This window comes from Nerophis ophidion, linkage group LG13 (assembly GCF_033978795.1).
Source record: "Nerophis ophidion isolate RoL-2023_Sa linkage group LG13, RoL_Noph_v1.0, whole genome shotgun sequence".
In the NCBI taxonomy this organism is placed as follows: Eukaryota; Metazoa; Chordata; class Actinopteri; order Syngnathiformes; family Syngnathidae; genus Nerophis; species Nerophis ophidion.
In genome coordinates, this window is record NC_084623.1 from 19,912,165 (window position 1) to 19,932,128 (window position 19,964).

The 19,964-nt window shown below is 41.4% G+C and overlaps 1 long non-coding RNA gene across 1 annotated transcript in view; it reads right to left on the reverse strand.

The window, feature by feature from the left end:
• Positions 1–1,995: 1,995 nt before the first annotated feature.
• LOC133564914 (uncharacterized) overlaps positions 1,996–19,964 on the reverse strand; it is a 35,654-nt gene continuing 17,685 nt past the window's right edge. The window contains exon 3 of the long non-coding RNA XR_009809370.1: positions 1,996–2,191. This is a non-coding gene — a long non-coding RNA (uncharacterized LOC133564914). The remainder of the gene's footprint in view (positions 2,192–19,964) is intronic.

The following is a 19,964-nucleotide window of genomic DNA, read 5'->3' on the forward strand; positions in this document are numbered from 1 at the left end:
TTGCACCATTCACGTTTAGTGGCATACCCACTCCACCACTTCATCAAGATCGAGTTCAATAAACCTATTGAGCTGATCCCTGCCGTTGTGTCGTCTCCTTTCTCCGTCGTACGTAAAACTATTCAGAGGCCCTCAAGAAAACCCAGAATGCATTAAGTTCATAATATCACTGTGGAGAGGCTGAGCCGACAAGCCGACAGCGGGCGATAGCAAACAGGGGTCCTGCCCAAGATGACGGCCAGGAGGCGGAGCGTGCAGCAGAGCGGCGAGGCGCTGCACGGCTGGAGCGACACTACAGCCATCAGAGTCAGGTGCATACACAACACACCTGTGCTCAATCCCTGCATCTTCTGCTGCAGCATAAAAGGGGAGAGGGAAGAGCAATCGTGGCAGAAGTAGGAGAAGGAACAACCGGCAACAACGACCACGAGAGCGACGAGATCGACCCCGAGCAAGATGAGCCCCCGCAGCAGACGCAACCACCAGACACCGAAAGGTGCGCTGCGGCGAGCAGGAAGAGCCAGCGCGCTAAAAAGTGGCGCGACGGTCTGGCAACAAGTTGACATGTTTATTGAAAGAATAAATCAGAGTCAAACGTGTTATGATGCGTCCTGTATCGATCGGCACTGCAGCCCACATGAGGACGGCTGGAGACCCGTCACAATCACACTTTCATCGAAGGTATTTTCTGTTCAAAAAATATTTTTGCTATGACATTACATCTTTACAAGCATGTCACCTTCACCTTGGAAAGAAAACACATTGACATACTCCTTGGAAGAATTGAGCCTGCCGCTGTTTGATTACAGGCCAGATTCTTGAGCACGAGCTGTCAAAACCCATGAATGTAACAAGCTGTGAATGAATTGCTTTGCGATCTGAGTTTCCCCTCTTTCCTCTTTCCTTCCTTTTCTGAGAACCCCCCACCACCCCTCAGGGGAGATGAGGTCATGAGCTCATGGAAGATGAAGGGATTAGGATATCAGGCTGTACACTTTTCTGGCCTGCTTTATATCTTCAAATGTACCTCAGAGCTGACACTCGTGTTTATAACCACTTAAACCTGGTTTATGATGTGGGGTAAATCACTGTGGGACTGAGGAATAACAAAAGTAATTCTTCAACGCTATGCTAGTAACAACTGTAAGGTTTTTTTCCCCACCCCAGTTTTATTAGAGTATTGTTATAAACTTGGCCATTTTCCTTGAAGAAATGTAGGAAAATTATGTAATAGGCTGTGCAGCCCAGAATTTGGCTAGCAGGAGTCGTGGCTAGCGATTGGGCCAAGGTGAAGGAGGAGCTTTACAACCCTCTTAGGTCTTTAAAGTGTACTTTCTGTTGAACAACATAAAAAGAAACGGAGGCAAGTTAACAGAGCTGCAAGCTCGTTATCGTTAAGTCCCTCCAGGAACTTGGCAACCCGCAACTTCCCTGAACATTTTGGCCAAGAAGTGTAATTTTTGCAAATCAAATTTGTCACTCATTGGCGCTGAAAAGTGCTGTCTTACGTTTGTTTCTTGTGTAGATTTCAGGGCGCAGACTCCGATTTTTAGGCCAAGGTCTTCTAAAGATCCCAAAAACTTATTTTAAAACCTGTGGAGACCTGGCATTCCAGGCTATAGCTCCCAGACTCTGGAACCATTTGCAGCAGTCCCTCCGTGATCTTGACTGTGTTGAAAATTTTAAGAGACATTTGAAAACTTCTCTTTTTTGTAAAGCTTTTAGTTAATGCACCTTTTAACTATCATTTGTAATCCACTTTGTATCATTTTTATGATGTTGCCCCTGTTGCTTTAAATTGAATTGTTGTTTTACTTTGCCTATGTTTTGTACAGCGCTTTGTGATTTTATCTGTGAAAAGCGCTTTATAAATAAAATGTACTTACTAGGCAAAGGAAGAACAGCAACATGCAAAAATAAATCAAATCGCTCAAACCGTAACAGTACAGTGGGAAAAGGAGACGGCACGAAGACAGGGACGTCGTTAGCTTGCAGCGTGTTTATTGAAATATACAAATATATATGGAGTGTGTGTTTAAACCAAACTGTACACGGTGTGACTATGTGTAGACCGGGAGGTCAGAGGCTGGAGCAAGGCATTGTGGTCCAAAGGCAGGCATGAGGTCGAGATCCAGGAAGGCAGCAGAGAGTCCAGAGGGGATCCAGGGAGACGAGACACACACCTCGGAACCTGGGGATGACAAAGGGTTGCTGGATGATGACACAAAACAAGACACAATGAGCACGATGGAGGGGAAACACAGACAGCGAGGAAGCACATGCGCAAAGAAGCGAGAGACGTGAGAGGCTTAATGTAGTTACGTTCTGGCACTGGAACGCAGGAAACGCTGGCTTATGAAAGCAGGAGACTCATCAACATCAGGTGTGTTGATTGCAGATTGATTGCGCAGGCGTGGCTGAAGCAGGAGAAGAACACCCATGGGCGTGTCCCGAGGTGTGCTCCGCGGAGCGCGCAGCAGAGACGCCAGGTGTATGAACCGTAACACAAACGGCACATTTGTCCTCATCCCCGCAAGCTCAGCCCTACTCTTGTTTCCGTCTGCAGCGCCTAAGCCTTCTTGGTAACATACAGTAGGTAGGGTGGTATTTTTGCCTCATCCTTCACTTTAAACATTGGTGAAGAATGCACTACCAACCTGATAAGTCAGAAAGATGATAGAGTGTTATCTGCTCACAGATGCCACCTGGTGGTTGTTTGAGCACACTGCAGCTATCATTGATAGTCCCACTCCATAAGGCGCTTTAGTCACAGGCAGGATTCTCACAGGAATGATGGAAAAATACAACCATATCTATATAGTTGTTACGTACGGTGGAGAAGAAGACAGCGCTGATACAGGGTTGTCCTTTAGCCTGAGGCGTATTTGCTAATGTAATAAAATGACTTGTCTAGGGTGTACCCAGACTACCGCCTGGATACAGCTGAGATAGGCTTCAGCGACCCCCCGTGACCTCAAAAGGGACAAGCGGTAAAAAATGGATGGATGGACGTGTGTAATAAATTCAAATGGATATGATGCATCTAGCTGATGAGTTTTACCGTAAAATGTTGAAGGTGCGTGTTGTGAGAGGTGTGGAAGTCCAGGAGGGGAAAGGCAAGCTCGGAGGTCCATGGGCAAGCAAGAGGTCAGGGGCAGGAGTGAGGTATCAGAGTCAGTGTCCAGGCGAGGGGTCGAGATCCAAGGAGGCAGCAAGAAGACAAGCGGGAATCTGGGGAGACAAGACACACAGCACAAATCCAGGGAAGGAAGAAGAACTGCAGGGTGACGATACAGGACAGGACTTCATTAGCACAGAGGAAGGGAAACACTGAGAACAAGGAAGCATATAGGCGAGGAGAGCTAGAAACGTGTACGAAGACACGTAGCTACGTTCTGGCACTGGAACGCAGGACACGCCGGCTTATGAAGGACGTGGTGCTGTCATCAACATCAGGTGTGTTGATTGCTGATTGTGTGCAGCTGTGCGAGGCCGCAGCAAGAGAGGAACGCCTGTGGGCGTGTCCGGAGGCGCTCTCAGAGGAGCGCACAGCAGGCTGTGCGGCGGCAGGAGTTTGAGCCGTAACAATGGTAGTGTATAAACATTTACCAACACATCGGCATCTTCATTTTTTTCAGTTTGCAAGTATTTATATCCATCTATCCATTTTTCTACCTTCGCGGGGGCTGCTGAAGTCTATCCCAGTTGCACTTGGGCAGAAGGCGGGGTGCACCCTGGACAAGTCGCTACCTCATCGCAGGGCCAACACAGATAGACAGACAACATTCACACTCACATTCACACACTAGGGACAATTTGGTGTTGTAGATATTTAACAACAAATAGAAAAATATATTTTAATTTGAAAAAGGTCAACATATACATGTTAGAGATGTTGACATGATGATGTTCTCTCAGCGTCCCAAATTTACTAACAAAAACCACAGCTATGGATAACTCTCAACAGATCACACATGCTCTTAAGAAGTGAGCGCAAATGTGTTGGAATATAAGTAAATGAAAAATAACTAAAGACATAAAAAAAAAAACCATCAACGCAGTATTTGGTTTTCATTGTTTGTTTTCATTTTGTGCTTTTGAGGTAAAGGTTACAAAAATACTTTGAAAACATTCATAAACTCACAAGTTGATACTACTCTGTGGCCTAGTGGGTAGAGTGTCCGCCCTGAGATCGGTAGGTTGTGAGTTCAAATCCCAGCTGGGTCATACCAGAGACTGTAAAAATTGGACCCATTACCTCCCTGCTTGGCACTCAGCATTAAGTGTTGGAATTGGGGGTTAAACCATCAAAAATGATTCCTGGGTGTGGCACCGCTGCTGCCCACTGCTCCCCTTACCTCCCAGGGGGTGATCAAGGGTGATGGGTCGAATGCAGAGAATAATTTCGCCACACTTAGTGTGTGTGTGACAATCATTGGTACTTTAACTTTCATATAATATTATTGGAAAAACAACAAGGTTTAAAACATTTCACCTGGTTCACTTTCCTGCTTAGCTGCTTTTCCCTTTAAAAACAAGATGTATTATTAAAATTCTTAACAAGCTATTTTTATGGTTTGAATGAAATGAGTTTATTTCAGTTATATAATCAGCCATTTTGTGTGATCAGTTTAACAGTACAGAATACACAAATTTAAAAATCGTACACATTTACACACAAAAAGAAAGTATCTGTAAAAAAAAAAAAGCAGAAGTACATATTAGGTAGTGATAATAGCACAGCCTTACACCGGCGTACACAAATAAATAAAACACACGGGCAGACCATGCAGAGTTTTTGAACGTTTTTATTCTAAATTGGGACTACCCGTGACCCCGAAAGGGAATAAGCGGTAGAAAATGGATGGATGGATGGGACTACACAGTGGTCAAGTAAATCTACCGTACAGTAATATGAAGTACAAGCCAACAACTGACCAACTAATCACACACATTTTGGTTCAGTCTCCTACTAAAACTTCCAGGTTGCTTTAAATGCTTTTTTTAATTAAAAAAAATCTGTGGTGTAACAGAAGCTGCACGGACAGCGTATACATATTGCGCACACACAGCACCACTGATCGTTGTTTTATACATTGTTACGATAGGTAAGAAGAGTATTTAACGGCCAAAAATACCAAAACAGAGGGAAGCTGTGAGCAAACTATAACAAATACAATTAAAGCACACCGACAAGAAACAATGTTCCAGCAGCGAGGGGCAGGTTAAGCCATATAAACCCTCTTGATTAGCAATCGGAGACAGGAGAATCCACTAAATCGCCAATCAAAAGCAAGTGAGGAAAACAGCGCCCCAGGCAGGGAAATACAGTCACTGCCAGGCAACACACAAACCAGGTATTAAAAAGTGGCTAAATAGGAACACCAAAAGTACAACACAAAACCAGAACAAGGTCCTGGGAGACAGGTCATGACATACTGTACAGCCTGTTAAACACTTTGTTTGGACAAAGACAGTGGAAAAAGGTTCAGTTTGTGAAATCTTCTTAGAACTTCACTTCAAATGTTTGCTGAGTCATTACTTTGACATGGACCGGGGTTCTGCAACCTCTGGCTATAGAGCCGCTTTAGCGCCTACCTAGTGGCTCCCTGGACCTCTTTCGGAGATGTGTAAAAATGGAAAAAGGAAAAAAAAAAGTTTTGGGTTTTAATACATTTTCTGTAGGAGAACAAACGTAACAAACCCATACTTGACAACCCTGCCGATTTTCCCGGAGAGTGTTGTGGTTAGGAAACACTCGGTGAACGTTGGGGACCACCTGATGACCTCTTGTCCATTAGAAACTGATTATAGCATCTTTCGATGAATTTGCAAATTAAACAACCCTGCCGATTTTCCCGGGAGACCCCCGAATTTCGGTTACCCTCCCGAAAATCTCCCGGGGCAACCATTGTCCCGAATTTCTCCCGATTTTCACCCGGGGAACAATATTGGCGGCGTGCCTTAAAGGCACTGCCTTTAGCGTCCTCTCTCACCTGAAAAGGAGACTATTATATACGTCTCTGTTATCCATAGGTTTATCTATAACGCATAAAGTAGGCAGGCATGTTAATACACTTGACACACAACATCCGGATTCCCATCATGCATTGCTTCAAAACTATGGCAAGAAGTAATGTCCAAAAACATAACAGAGACAGGGCAGAAGCACGAAGAATAGACTTGGTGACGACAAATATTAAGAAGAAGTATGCTTGCAAGTTCTAAAAAGGTTGAAAAAAAAATGCAGTTCATCCAGGACAGCTCGAAGGTGAGAGGGAATGCTGCCTGCAAATTTTGTAGATCAGAATTCTCTCTCTCTCTCTCTCTCTCTCTCTCTCTCTCTCTCTCTCTATATATATATATATATATATATATATCCATCTTCTTCCGCTTATCCGAGGTCGGGTCGCGGGGGCAGGAGCCTAAGCAGGGAAACCCAGACTTCCCTTTCCCCAGCCACTTCGTCCAGCTCTTCCCGGGGGATCCCGAGGCGTTCCAAGGCCAGCCGGGAGACATAGTCTTCCCAACATGTCCTGGGTCTTCCCCGTTCCTTCCTACCGGTTGGACGTGCCCTAAACACCTCCCTAGGGAGGCGTTCGGGTGGCATCCTGACCAGATGCCTGAGCCACCTCATCTGGCTCCTCTCGATGTGGAGGAGCAGCGGCTTTCCTTTGAGCTCACCCCGGATGGCAAAGCTTCTCACCCTATCTCTAAGGGAGAGCCCCGCCACCCGGAAACTAATTTCGGCCGCTTGTACCCGTGATCTTATCCTTTCGGTCATGACCCAAAGCTCATGACCATAAGTGAGGATGGGAACGTAGATCGACCGGTAAATTGAGAGCTTTGCCTTCCGGCTCAGCTCCTTATTCACCACAAAGGATTGGTACAACATATATATATATATATATATATATACATATATATATATATATATATACTGTATATGAAATACTTGAAAATATATACACCCCCCGCCACCCCCCCCCACTGCCCACCCCCCATCTCCCGAATTCGGAGGTGTCAACGTTGGCAAGTATGCACAAACATTCCTAATTATAAAAAAAAATAAAAAATCACACTATTTATTTTATACATGCTTCACTGATGTGAGTATTTGGCAAGCACCGTTTTGTCCGACTAATTTCAGCGATCCTTGAACTCATCGTAGTTTGTTTGCATGTACAACTTTCTCCAGTGCTGCCACAGAAAGACATGTTTTATGCCACTCCTTCTTTGTCTCATTTGGTCCACCAAACATTTTATGCTGTGCGTGAATGCACAAAGGTGAGCTTTGTTGATTTGATTGATATGCTGGAGTGCTTATCAGGCATATTTGGTCAATATAAGACTGCAAGCTAATCGATGCTAACATGCTATTTAGGCTAGCTTTATGTACATATTGCATCGTTATACCTCTTTTGTAGGTATATTTGAGCTCATTTAATCTCCTTTACTTATGTCCTCTGTGTATTTAATTTACATTTGCATGTTTAATGACACATTATCTGTATGTATTATCGGTTGCGTTTGTGATAGTTGTTTGTGTGCCATGTTGTTCCAGACTACAGTAAACTTTGCCCAGCTTGCAAAGATTGTAATAAATTAATTAGAAGAAGACACCCTGCCGTTTTCCTAAACTTGGACACACACATCTATAGTATACCTTTGACCATTCTTAGCCAGTAATTTCCAGAAGTTATGTCATCCTGGGAGAAGCCTCCATTTTACTAGTGATTTCCAATGTTGCAAAAATGTGTAGAATAAAAATTAAAATACAACATTTCTGCCAACAAAGATTAGCTTTAGGACTTGATAGTGGGCTAATATATAGCTAATATAGACACTTATATAATACTTAAATAAGGCTTTAATTTTTGGTATAATATGGCTCTTTCAAAATTTTTGGTTGCCAACCCCTGACTCAGAACCATTAATTGGATTACTCCCATATTTTGCTGTCTCTGTTTTTCACACCTCTGATGTACTGAAATATTAACGGGTGAGTCTGAAATATTGTATAAATTCCTGTATAAACACTCATATGTCCATCCATTTTCTACAGCTCGTCCCACTCGGGGTCGCGGGGGCGACTGGAGCCTAACACGAACGCTAACACTCAAAACCTAAAACCAAAACATGTATGTACCCTTCAGCATTAATGGTGCCTTCACAGATGTGTAAGTTACCCATGCCTTGGGCACTAATACACCCCCATACCATCACAGGTGCTGGCTTTTGAACTTTGCGTCTATAACAATCCGGGTGGTTCTTTTCCTCTTTGGTCCGGAGGATACAACGTCCACAAATTGCAAAAAAAAATTGAAATGTGGACTCGTCAGACCACAAAACTCTTTTCCATTTTGCAACAGTACATCTTAAATGAGCTTGGGCCCAGCGAACACAGCAGTGTTTCTGGGTGTTGTTGATAAATGGCTTTGGCTTTGCATGGTAGAGTTTTAACTTGCACTTACGGCTGTGGCGGCCAACTGTAGTTACTTACAGGGGTTTCTGTAGTTCCTGAGCCCATGTGTTGATATCCTTTATATACGGATGTCGCTTTTTGATGCAGTACCGCCTGTGGATTCCAAGGTCCGTAATATCATCTCTTACATGCAGGGATTTTTTTCAGATTCTCTGAACCTATTGATGATATTACGGACCTTAGATGGTAAATCCCTAAATTCGTTGCAATAGCTCATTGAGAAATGTTGTTCTTAAACTGTTCGACAATTTGTTCACGCAATTGTACATAACGCGATGACCCTCGCCCCATCCTTGTTTGTGAATGACTGAGCATTTCATGGAAGCTGCTTTTATACCCAATCATGGCACCCACCTGTTCCCAATTAGCCTGTTTACCTGTGGGATGTTCCAAATAAGTGTTTGTTGAGCATTCCTCAACTTTCTCAGTCTTTTTTTGCCACTTGTGCCAGCTTTTTTGAAACATGTTGCAGGCATCAAATTCCAAATGGACTAATAATATTTGCAAAAAATAACACAGTTTTCCAGTTAAGTAACTTGTTTTCTAAGTCCATTCAATTGAATATAGGTTGAAAAGGATTTGCAAACCATTGTATTTGGTTTTTATTTACAATTTACACAACGTGCCAACTTCACTGGTTTTGGGGTTTGTACATGCTCATTCAATTGTATTGCAGTTTTATTTTTAATCTGGTTAAGGAAGGGGCAGACAAAGAGGAAAACAATAAAAACCATGAGAGGGAATAGCAAACGGTAACATGAACATTCGCTGGAATTGGGTGTGGGTAGGGAGAGAAGGGGGAGATAAACATAGCATCAGATGTTGAGAGTCCATTTCATCGCCTGTCTGCGTAGTTCTGGACAGTCCCGATAAGCGCCAAGTGCAGAAGTAGCAGGGATCTAATTGTGGTGCCTTGCTGGAGAACCCATTTTTGTTGCCTAATATGCATCTGATGGAGGAATAGCTGCTATCAGGTCATGAAACCTGGTTAGATAACATGAGGATGGATAACTTAACTTTAAACAACTTTAAGGGGAATATTATAGTAATAGAGATAGCAATATTGCCAGTGACATTAATAATGGATGTAATATTAATCATGATAACAAAGGGCGATGATGGTGAGTTAATAATGTGTCAAATTATAAAAAAACAGACCACATATGCATGCTAATGTAAATGTGTGAGTCAATTAAGGTAAGCAGGTGAGGCAGGTCATGAAACAAATACAGTATCGTCACGTCTTTTGAACCTTTGAATGTTTACTTTACTTTTTACTTTAGTTATACTTACAGTATGTAAAAACACTAAACTTCCAGACAAGCCTCACAAAAGACTTTTGGGTGTTGTGTCATTTCTCATTCTTGCCCGAGTATGTGGGAGGCAGAGGAGGATAAGGACGTGGCTTACTGGCTCGTCTGCTTGTGACAATGTTCGCAGAAACATTTTTACACCAGGCTTTTTGGAATTTGCACGCTTTGGAATTTAAAGCTTTTTTTTCAACATTTGTTTATTGCATTTCCATGGCAATAACATGCTACAAGCATGCGATCAAATATATAATGTTTTCCTCCCCCCCCAAAACATACCGAAAATAATAACAATAATAATACCATAAAATAAAAAAATTAATGAAAAAAGGGGAAAATAAATAACTAAGAATATGTAAATACAAATAAAATACAATTAAATCAAAAATAAACAAACCAAAGTTACAAAAGCAAATACATCAGTCGAATAGATACAGGTAAACATTGACACTAAGCCACAGACGAATTTACAGCCTTTTTAATGCAAGTGTGACATCATTATTCTTGATATTAAAAAAGGGACGTACTGCAAAGGCACTAAAGCAGGGGTCGGGAACCTTTTTGGCTGAGAGAGCCAAAAATCCAAATATTTTTAAAATGTATTTCCGTAAGAGCCATATAATATTTTTTTCAACACTGAACACAACCAAATGCGTACATTTTTAAGTAAGACCAACATTTGTAGAGTATAACAGGTCTCTTATTTTTTGTAATAACGTTGTTATTCTGAAGCTAACTGTGGAGGGGGCGTGGCATGCGGGCCTGCAGCGAAGCGGGGTGTGCCAGGACCGTAGAAGGCCCACCTGGGCCTTTTTATCTAATCACCTGTCGCTTTGTTATACGCAGCAGCCAGGAAGAGAGACGGGGCTGGGACTGGAGATGGGGCTGGGGCTGGAGCCAGAGCGCGAGCGAGAAGGAAAGAGAAAAAGACAATTGCTGGAAAGCAACCGAGAGTCTTATTTAAAAATAAAACAATGTTTAAACCCTGAAACAGGCTCTCATGTCGGTGCTTGGTGGTCTGAAGAACCCCCAGGATTGCAAGCCCCACATTAACCAATAATAAATAAATAACTTCTTACCATTATGCAACTTCTTCAACAGGTGCAGTAGAAATTAATGGATGGATTAAAAATGAATGTTTTATATTTTGAACGTTATTTTTAACACTGTGATTACAAGTGGAATTATTCATTACTTATCATGTTAAGCAATGTCAGCTCAGATTTATCCGAGAGCCAGATGCAATCATCAAAAGAGCCACATTTGGCTCACGAGCCATAGGTTCCCTACCCCTGCACTAAAGTGCAGTACTCTGACTCGTCAAGCTGTGGAACGATCGTGAGCAGGCTGTGACGTCTCTGTGGCATTGTGGTGATGAGTTGTTCTCTCGTGGGTGCAGCAGAAGATGGAACACAGCGTGAGGGTAGGGATAAGAATTTATTTATATAATAAAACAAACTAAGAACAAAAACACTTGCACAAAGGCACTAACCAAAAACCAACAGAACTAGCTTGGGAGCTAGAAAGAACAAAGGGCGCTAGCATGGAAGCTAGGGACATAAACAAACAAAATAGCATATAAGCTAACAAGTATACAAAAATAGATTTACCACAATGTTGGAAGAGCGGCGTCAGCTGTTGCGTGCAGCAAGCAAGAGTCCAAGACTGAATGTCAAACAGAGGCGCGGATATATAGGGAGATAAATAATCAAGGGCAGGTGCGCGTGATCAAAGCAGAGACAGGTGACACTAAATGGGTAACTATGACAACGGAAACAAAACCAGGAAGTGCCACAAAGAACTGAGGAAGACAAATACTAGACAGAATGTGATAAACAGAACCAAAACCAGAATATGCCATGATCCAAGACGTGGATCATGACAAAAGTGCAGTACTCTGATTCGTCAAGCTGTGAGACGATCGTGAGCGGGCAGAAGCATGTTGCTACCGGCGAGGAAGCCAACGTTTGTGTGTTGTTGTTTTTTGCAAGAACTATTCATTCTGCAGAATGAATTAATGTGTCTGCCAATATGGAGGATTTATATATCCAAGATCAAAAACATCTCTAACTGGGCTTTAAGACAAAACAGATGTGGTTATACAAAGGACTTTTTCACGAGGCTAGATAGTGCTGCTTCAGAAACTATTGCAGTGAGGTAAGAAAAGCAACAATTTTTAAAATGTATTTTAAGAAAGTAAATAAATGAGACTGTGGAGGGACAGTGTGATCAACACGCCTGCAGGAGCAAAGGTCACCGCCTCTCTCAATGGTGTCAAGGGCGGAGCACTGGGGGCGGGGCATGTGCCGGGCGGCGAGACATAGCTGGCAGGTGATTAGATTTCACAGGTGGTACGTGGTTATGTAATCATCTGCTGTCTTTAACAGTGAGCGGCCAGCGGAGGAGAGAGGGTGGGAGGGACTGGAGAGGAAAACATCTGAAAAGATTGTTGTTGGAATTACATGTACAGTAAAACTCTGTTAAAAGGGCACGACTGGCTCCTGTGACGTGGTATCTGTGGAACGGGTAGCGAACGACTTCAACAGAGACCAAAAAGTAATTAATAACATTTTGATGAACGGGAATTGCATTGCCGGTAGTAAGTCGGACACGTTTCCAGTGAGGGTTGAACTCCGCCAAGGCTGCCCTTTGTCACCGATTCTGTTCATAACTTTTATGGACAGAATTTCTAGGCGCAGTCAAGGCACTGAGGGGTTCCGGTTTGGTGGCTGTGGGATCAGGTCTCTGCTTTTTGCAGATGATGTGGTCCTGATGGCTTCATCTGGCCGGGATCTTCAGCTCTCACTGGATCGGTTCGCAGCCGAGTCTGAAGCGACCGGAATGAGAATCAGCACCTCAAAGTCCGAGTCCATGGTTCTCTCCCGGAAAAGGGTGGAGTGCCATCCCCGGGTTGGGGAGGAGACCCTGCCCCAAATGGAGGAGTTCAAGTACCTAGGAGTCTTGTTCACGAGTGGGGGAAGAGTGGATCGTGAGATCGACAGGTGGATCGGTGCGGCGTCTTCAGTAATGCGGACGTTGTACCGATCCGTTGTGGTGAAGAAGGAGCTGAGCCGGAAGGAAAAGCTCTCAATTTACCGGTCGAGCTACGTTCCCATCCTCACCTATGGTCATGAGCTTTGGGTCATGACTGAAAAGGATAAGATCACGGGTACAAACGGCCGAAATTAGTTTCCTCCGCCGGGTGGCGGGGCTCTCCCATAGAGATAGGGTGAGAAGCTCTGCCATCCGGGAGGAGCTCAAAGTAAACCCGCTGCTCCTCCACATCGAGAGGAGCCAGATGAGGTGTTTAGGGCGTCTGGTCAGGATGCCACCAGAACACCTCCCGAGGGAGGTGTTTAGGGCACGTCCAACCGGTAGGAGGCCTCGGGGAAGACCCAGGACATGTTGGGAAGACTATGTCTCCTGGCTGGCCTGGGAACGCCTCGGGATCCCCCGGGAGGAGCTAGACGAAGTGGCTGGGGAGAGGGAAGTCTGGGCTTCCCTGCTTAGGATGTTGCCCCCGCGACCTGACCTCGGATAAGCGGAAGAAGATGGATGGATGGAATTGCTACTTTCTTGTTCTTGTTATTTTAAAGCACAAGCTGCATTGGAGCATTTGAATTTAAAGGGGTCATTATTAGTATTTTCTAAATTCAAAACACTTCCTTGTGGTCTGCATAGATGTCAACATTTTGCATGGATTGTGTTTGACGGACCATTTTATTTATTTTTTACATGCCTCTACTTCGACAGATTTGATGTAGTTTTTAGCGCTTCCATATGGAGTCTACTGGCAGATGTCAGCAAGAACTATACGCTACTTTGTATTAGAAATGGCAAACAGCGGAGAATGCACGTGCATGTACGAGCCAGCCTGCCCCACAACCAATTGTGAATTCGCGCAAAGCACTTTGGGTGAATTCCCATTGACATCACATTTGAGAAAAATTTCACTTTTGGGGAAAATTTCAAATGGCTCATTTGGAGGAAGTATGAAGGAAGGCAAGATTGTTTTATAAATATATCCGCAATGCTTCCGTGGTTTGATTTAAAATGTTTGGAATTTGTGCAAATGCACAAAAAAGGTATCAATAGGTTAAAAAAAATGTGTTTTTGCATAATAGGTCCCTCTTTAAGTAAAACAAAAAAAATTAATAATAATAATACTCAAGTGATATCAATAACTCACCGCATGTCACTGCTGTTATTATGTGTGGAACAGTCTGTCACTTTGAACCATTACTCGTAATCCCAGAGGTTGAAACATCGACTCTGTGATCCTGAGGGTGACGCAGTTCCAGTCCGCTCAACAGCCTCGTGTTTAATGCTGCGTTCCAGTTACCTCAGAAGTTGGAAGTCGGAGCTGCAAACGACGTTGCGATCGAGTTGTGAGCGTTCCAATTACGATGTTGGAAATCAAGATGGCCACAGTCACAAAAGCTAACTGTGTTACGTGTACAAGAGGAGGAAACGGCACAGATAGGATGGACATCTTTTAAACTATATTGTTATTTATATATATATATATATATATATATATATATATATATATATATATATATATATATATATATATATTTAACTGTGGTGTGTTAAATGGTAAAATGGTAAATGGGTTGTACTTGTATTGTATTGTAAGTATTATATACTTTTCTACCCCTTTTTAAGGAGCCCAAAGCGCTTTGACATTATTTCCACATTCGCCCATTCACACACACATTCACACACTGACGGTGGGAGCTGCCATGCAAGGCGCTCACCAGGACCCATCAGGAGCAAGGGTGAACTGTCTTGCCCAAGGACACAACAGACGTGACTAAGATGGTAGAAGGTGGGGATTGAACCAGTAACCCTCAGATTGCTGGCACAGCCACTCTACTGACTTCGCCACGCCGTTAAACTTAGTTTTGAGCGAGAGGCATAAGTCCAATAGGTGCAGGGCAGGCTCGTAGGTCAGTGAGACAGGCAGGAAGTCAGGGGCGATACAGAGGCGTCAAAGTTCCATGTCCAGACGGGAGGTTGAGATCAAAGAGGCAGCCAGGGAAATAGAGGGAACGCAGGAAGGCGAGACACATGGCTCGTAACGTGGAAACGAAGGCAGGCTGCAGGAAGGACGACAGGTAGGACACGAGAAAATTCAACCCGACAGGAAAGAAACACAGAGAGAGAACGCATAGAGCTTGGTTAGACACATGGCTCGTAACGTGGAAACGAAGGCAGGCTGCAGGAAGGACGACAGGGAGGACACGAGAAAATTCAACCCGACAGGAAAGAAACACAGAGAGAGAACGCATAGAGCTTGGTTAGTCGGCTTACTGCACGGGAACAGATGACTACGTTCTGGTGCGGGATAGCAGGTTGTGCAGGCTTATGAAGGCAGCTTCTTTGTGCTGATTGCTGGTGATGGATTGCAGCTGCTTGCTGCAGCCGGACCGACACGCGCCTGGCGCGCTCCCGAAAATGCGCCAGTGAAGCGCACACATGAATGCACCAGTGCGCTCGGGCCGTGACATTCTGCGCTTCAAACACGGTGGTTGAAAAGAAAACGCAGATGCTATTTCTATCGATGTAGAATGTATATAACTCATGAATTAAATGTGTACGCTACAGTTACGTTACCATATATTAACGTCCAACTATACATTGCATCTAGCTGACTTACTGCAACAAATATTAATCGGATGTGCTAATATCATTGTTTACATCCAGAGCAGCCATCTTTGAAACAAACTTGGGGGTGGTGAGAATGCTCCGACTATCTGAGTCGCAAATCCAACCTGGAGGGGCGTTCCAGTTGAAATTACGACGAAACACTTGGAAATTACGACTTCCCAGTACAATTGGAGCGCACCTTTACCTACCCAAAATGGAGGCTTTAACACAATCAAAAAATGTGGTCATGGTTTTGACTCTGCTCTGCTCCGTTCAGCTTGCAAACTCTTTTTTTTTTTTACAATCAATGACAATGTGTACACTGCAATAACTGAAATCTAAGTATGATTAAAAATGTCAAATATGGGTGATATTTGCTTATTTTCTGTCTAATACGATAATTCTTCTCACTAAGCAGATTTTATGTTAGTCTTTTACTTGTTTTAAGTGTTTTGGTCCCAAATTATCTCAGTAAGACATTACAGCTTGTTGCTGAAAATGTATGACCTATATTGAGTAAAAAAATGCTTAAAACTAGAATATCAACAGTTGCAAAGCTGTACCATCAACACTCCCAAGTATAAAACTACTTCTTTAAAGTAATAATTTCTTATTTCTAGCATGAAAAAAAAAAAAATCATGATTTCGACACAATTGTGTCTCATAATTAAAACAACTGTCTTATTTTCAATGAAACAAGAGAAAATATGTACTCATATAGTAGTAAAGTTGGCACAGTGCAGCAAACTGACAGTTAATATTTAAACATTTAACATGTGACATTTTAAACAATTTTGAACAGAAATAATTCATGCACATTCAGGTAAAGTCCTCAAAATTGAAATGTTTTTTGCCAGGGGCCGGACTGTATATATGTGCACTAATTGACTGAAAGAGCACACACTTGGCGCGATGATGTCATGTTTTCGATGGAAAAATTCATTTTTATACCATATGAGTTGCCTGAGCGGCTAGGAGACCCCGAGAGTAACAAGCGGTTGCATTGTTGCCTTTCCATTAAGAACATTACAATTGTTTTTAGTATAAGTGTGCTGGTTTCAAGAAATGCTTATAATTATGTCAAGATAATAGCACAAGCATTTACCTAATTTAAGAATATTTTTCAACATACTGAGCAAAAAGTTGTCATGCCTGGTAGTGAGTTTTATGTTTGATCATGTTTTGTTTTGTTTTTTGGACTCTTGTTTCACGTTTTGTACTTCCTGGTTTTATTTTGGTTTCCATAGTAACTCATTGGTTCCCATCTTGTCACGCCACTGCCTTCAGTCCTGCACCTGTTTCTCATTTCCACAGCTACTATTTAAGTGATTTGGTTTCTGTCCATTGGTCTGGGAACTTTGCATTGCCTACCAATGCTGCTCATGCTCCAAGCCCTTGATCACCTGCCACGCTCCATGCTTTTCATGCCACTTGTTTTTGGTCACAGTAAGTGTTTTGTTTTAGTTGCATATAGCCATGCCATCGTGCTGTTTATGTTTATAGTTAATTCATGCCATTGTGCAAGTGTTTTTGTTTCCTGTTTGTATTTGTAGCCTAGTCTTATACCTCCTTGTGAGCGCCCTTTGTTTGATTATTTTTGTACTTTGTGTATTAATAAATAACCATGTACTCACATCCACGCCTGACTCATCCCAAATCATCTCTGCATCGAAGAAGCAAAACCAATCCATGTCCAGGTTTGACAAAAGGTCTCTTTTTTTCTACCAAGAAAACTGCACTTGTTATTAATGATGATATACTTATTTTAAAGTATTTTTGGGTTCAGTGAGGTTAGCTAATTTTACTTGTTTTGGAAAGTCTTGAAAAGCCAAATTTTCTTGTTCTATTGGCAGATAATTTTGCTTAGTTCAAGTAAAATACCCCTAATTTTTGTATTTTTTCCTCTTGTTTTTGAGCACTGACTTTTTGCAGTGTAGAAAAGCCAACCATATGAGTTGTATTGCAAACCAAACTGAACCAAGCTCTGTGCACATATGTAGCTTCAAAGAATAATATACACATTTAAGCTGCTTTTAATTGAAAAAGGTCTTGTGTAGACTAAGCGTTGGCGTTCTGAAAGCAAACAGTCACTCTATCATATTCTGACTGACATAATGGGTTCATGGCTGTTCCTCAAACTGTCAGGCGGGCCCCCCACCCGGGGGGGCCACAATGTGGTGTCAGGGTGGCCGTGAAAGCCAGGGGGACTTCTAGTATTATAGCCTTTATAAATGCTTGAATGACACACGAAAAAAAGTATGTTTGCAGAAATGCGCGATTATGGGCATAGCACAAATTTTTGGGCCCCTATACACAAGACGTCTAAAGGGTCCCCCATCCCAAACTAAACCAAACGTTGCCGTGCCATACACACGCACTTGATGTGTTTACATGCACTAAAACATCTAATTATTGCATGGATTTGGTTGAAACTATTTTTTAGGATGGGTCATGTGTTTTTTTTTCTTCTATTTTTAAAACATTTTATTTTGGTCTACACCAGGGGTCACCAACCTTTTTGAAACCAAGAGCTACTTCTTGGGTACTGATTAATGCGAAGGGCTACCAACCAGTTTGATACACACTTAAAAAAATTGCCAGAATTAGCCAATTTTCTAAATTTACCTTTAATAAATAAATCTATATACATAAGAAATGGGTATTTCTGTCTGTCATTCCGTCGTACATTTTTTTTCCTTTTACGGAAGGTTTTTTGTAGAGAATAAATTATGAAAAAAGAACCATTTAATTGAACGGTTTAAAAGAGGAGAAAACATGAAAAAAATGAAAATTAAATTTTGAAATATAGTTTATCTTCAATTTCGACTCTTTAAAATTCAAAATTCAACCGAAAAATATGAAGAGAAAAACTAGCTAATTCGAATCTTTTTGAAAAAAATAAAAAAAAATAATTTATGGAACATCATTAGTAATTTTTCATGATTGAGATTAATTTTAGGATTTTGATGACATGTTTTAAATAGGTTAAAATCCAATCTGCACTTTGCTATAATATATAACAAATTGGACCAAGCTATATTTCTAACAAAGACAAATCATTACTTCTTCTAGATTTTCCAGAACAAAACATTTAAAAGAAATTCAAAAGACTTTGAAATAAGATTTAAATTTGATTTTACAGATTTTCTTTTTTTGCCAGAATATTTTTTTTGAATTGTAATCATAAATTTGAAGAAATATTTCACAAATATTATTCGTCGAAAAAACAGAAGCTAAAATGAAGAATTAAATTAAAATGTATTTATTATTCTTTACAATAAAACAATGAAAAAAATACTTGAACATTGATTTAAATTGTCAGGAAAGAAGAGGAAGGAATTTAAAAGGTAAAAAGGTATATGTGTTTAAAAATCTTAAAATCATTTTTAAGGTTGTATTTTTTATCTATAATTTTCTTTCTGAAAGTTATAAGAAGCAAAGTACAAAAAAAAAAGAAGAATTTATTAAAACAAGTGAAGATTAAGTGTTTAAAATATTTTCGGGGATTTTCAAATTCTATTTTTGTCACTCTTAGAATTAAAAATGTTGAGCAAAGCAAGACCAGCTTGCTAGTAAATAAATACAATTTAAAAAACAGAGGCAGCTCACTGGTAAGTGCTGCTATTTGAGCTATTTTTAGAACAGGCCAGCGGGCTACTTATCTGGTCCTTACGGGCTACCTGGTGCCCGCGGGCACCGCGTTGGTGACCCCTGGTCTACACACTGCAAAAAGTCAGTGTTCAAAAACAAGAAAAAAAATACAAAAATGAGGGGTTTTTTACTTGAACTAAGCAAAATTATCTGCCAATAGAATAATAAAAAGTGGCTTGTCAAGACATTCTAAAACAAGTAAAATTAGCTAACCTCAATGGACCCAAAATACCTTAAAATAAGTATATTCTCAACTGTACTACTATACGAGCACATATTTTCTATTGTTTCATTGAAAATAAAACAGTAGAGTCCATTTGGCTGGCATCTGTTTTAATATGAGACACAATTGTGTCAAAGTCATGATATTTTTTTCATGCTTGAAATAAGAAAATGATTACTTTAAAAAAGTATTTTTATTTTTGTGAGTGTTGATGACACAGCTTTGCAACAGTTGATATTCTAGTTTCAAGCATGTTTTACTCAACATGGGTCATCAAATCTCAGCAACAAGCTGTAATATTTTACTGATATCATTTAGGACCAAAGCCCTTAAAACAAGTAAAACACTCGAACATAAAATCTTATGTAGGGCCACCCAATTCCCGGAATGCCCAAAATGTCCATAACACACCCAGCAGAGTACCATGGGGATAGGGGTTGAAAGTTGGAAAAGTCAGCAAAAGTCACAAAAAGATATTACAGCTTGTTTCTGACATTTTATGACCTATATTGAGTAAAACATGCTTAAAACTATTTTTCTTCACATGTCCAAAACACACTCTGCAATTGTGCACATGAATGCGGGTAAGAAGAGGGGAAAAGATGGCCAAAATGGTCAAAAGTCCCAATAGTCTCCAAAATAC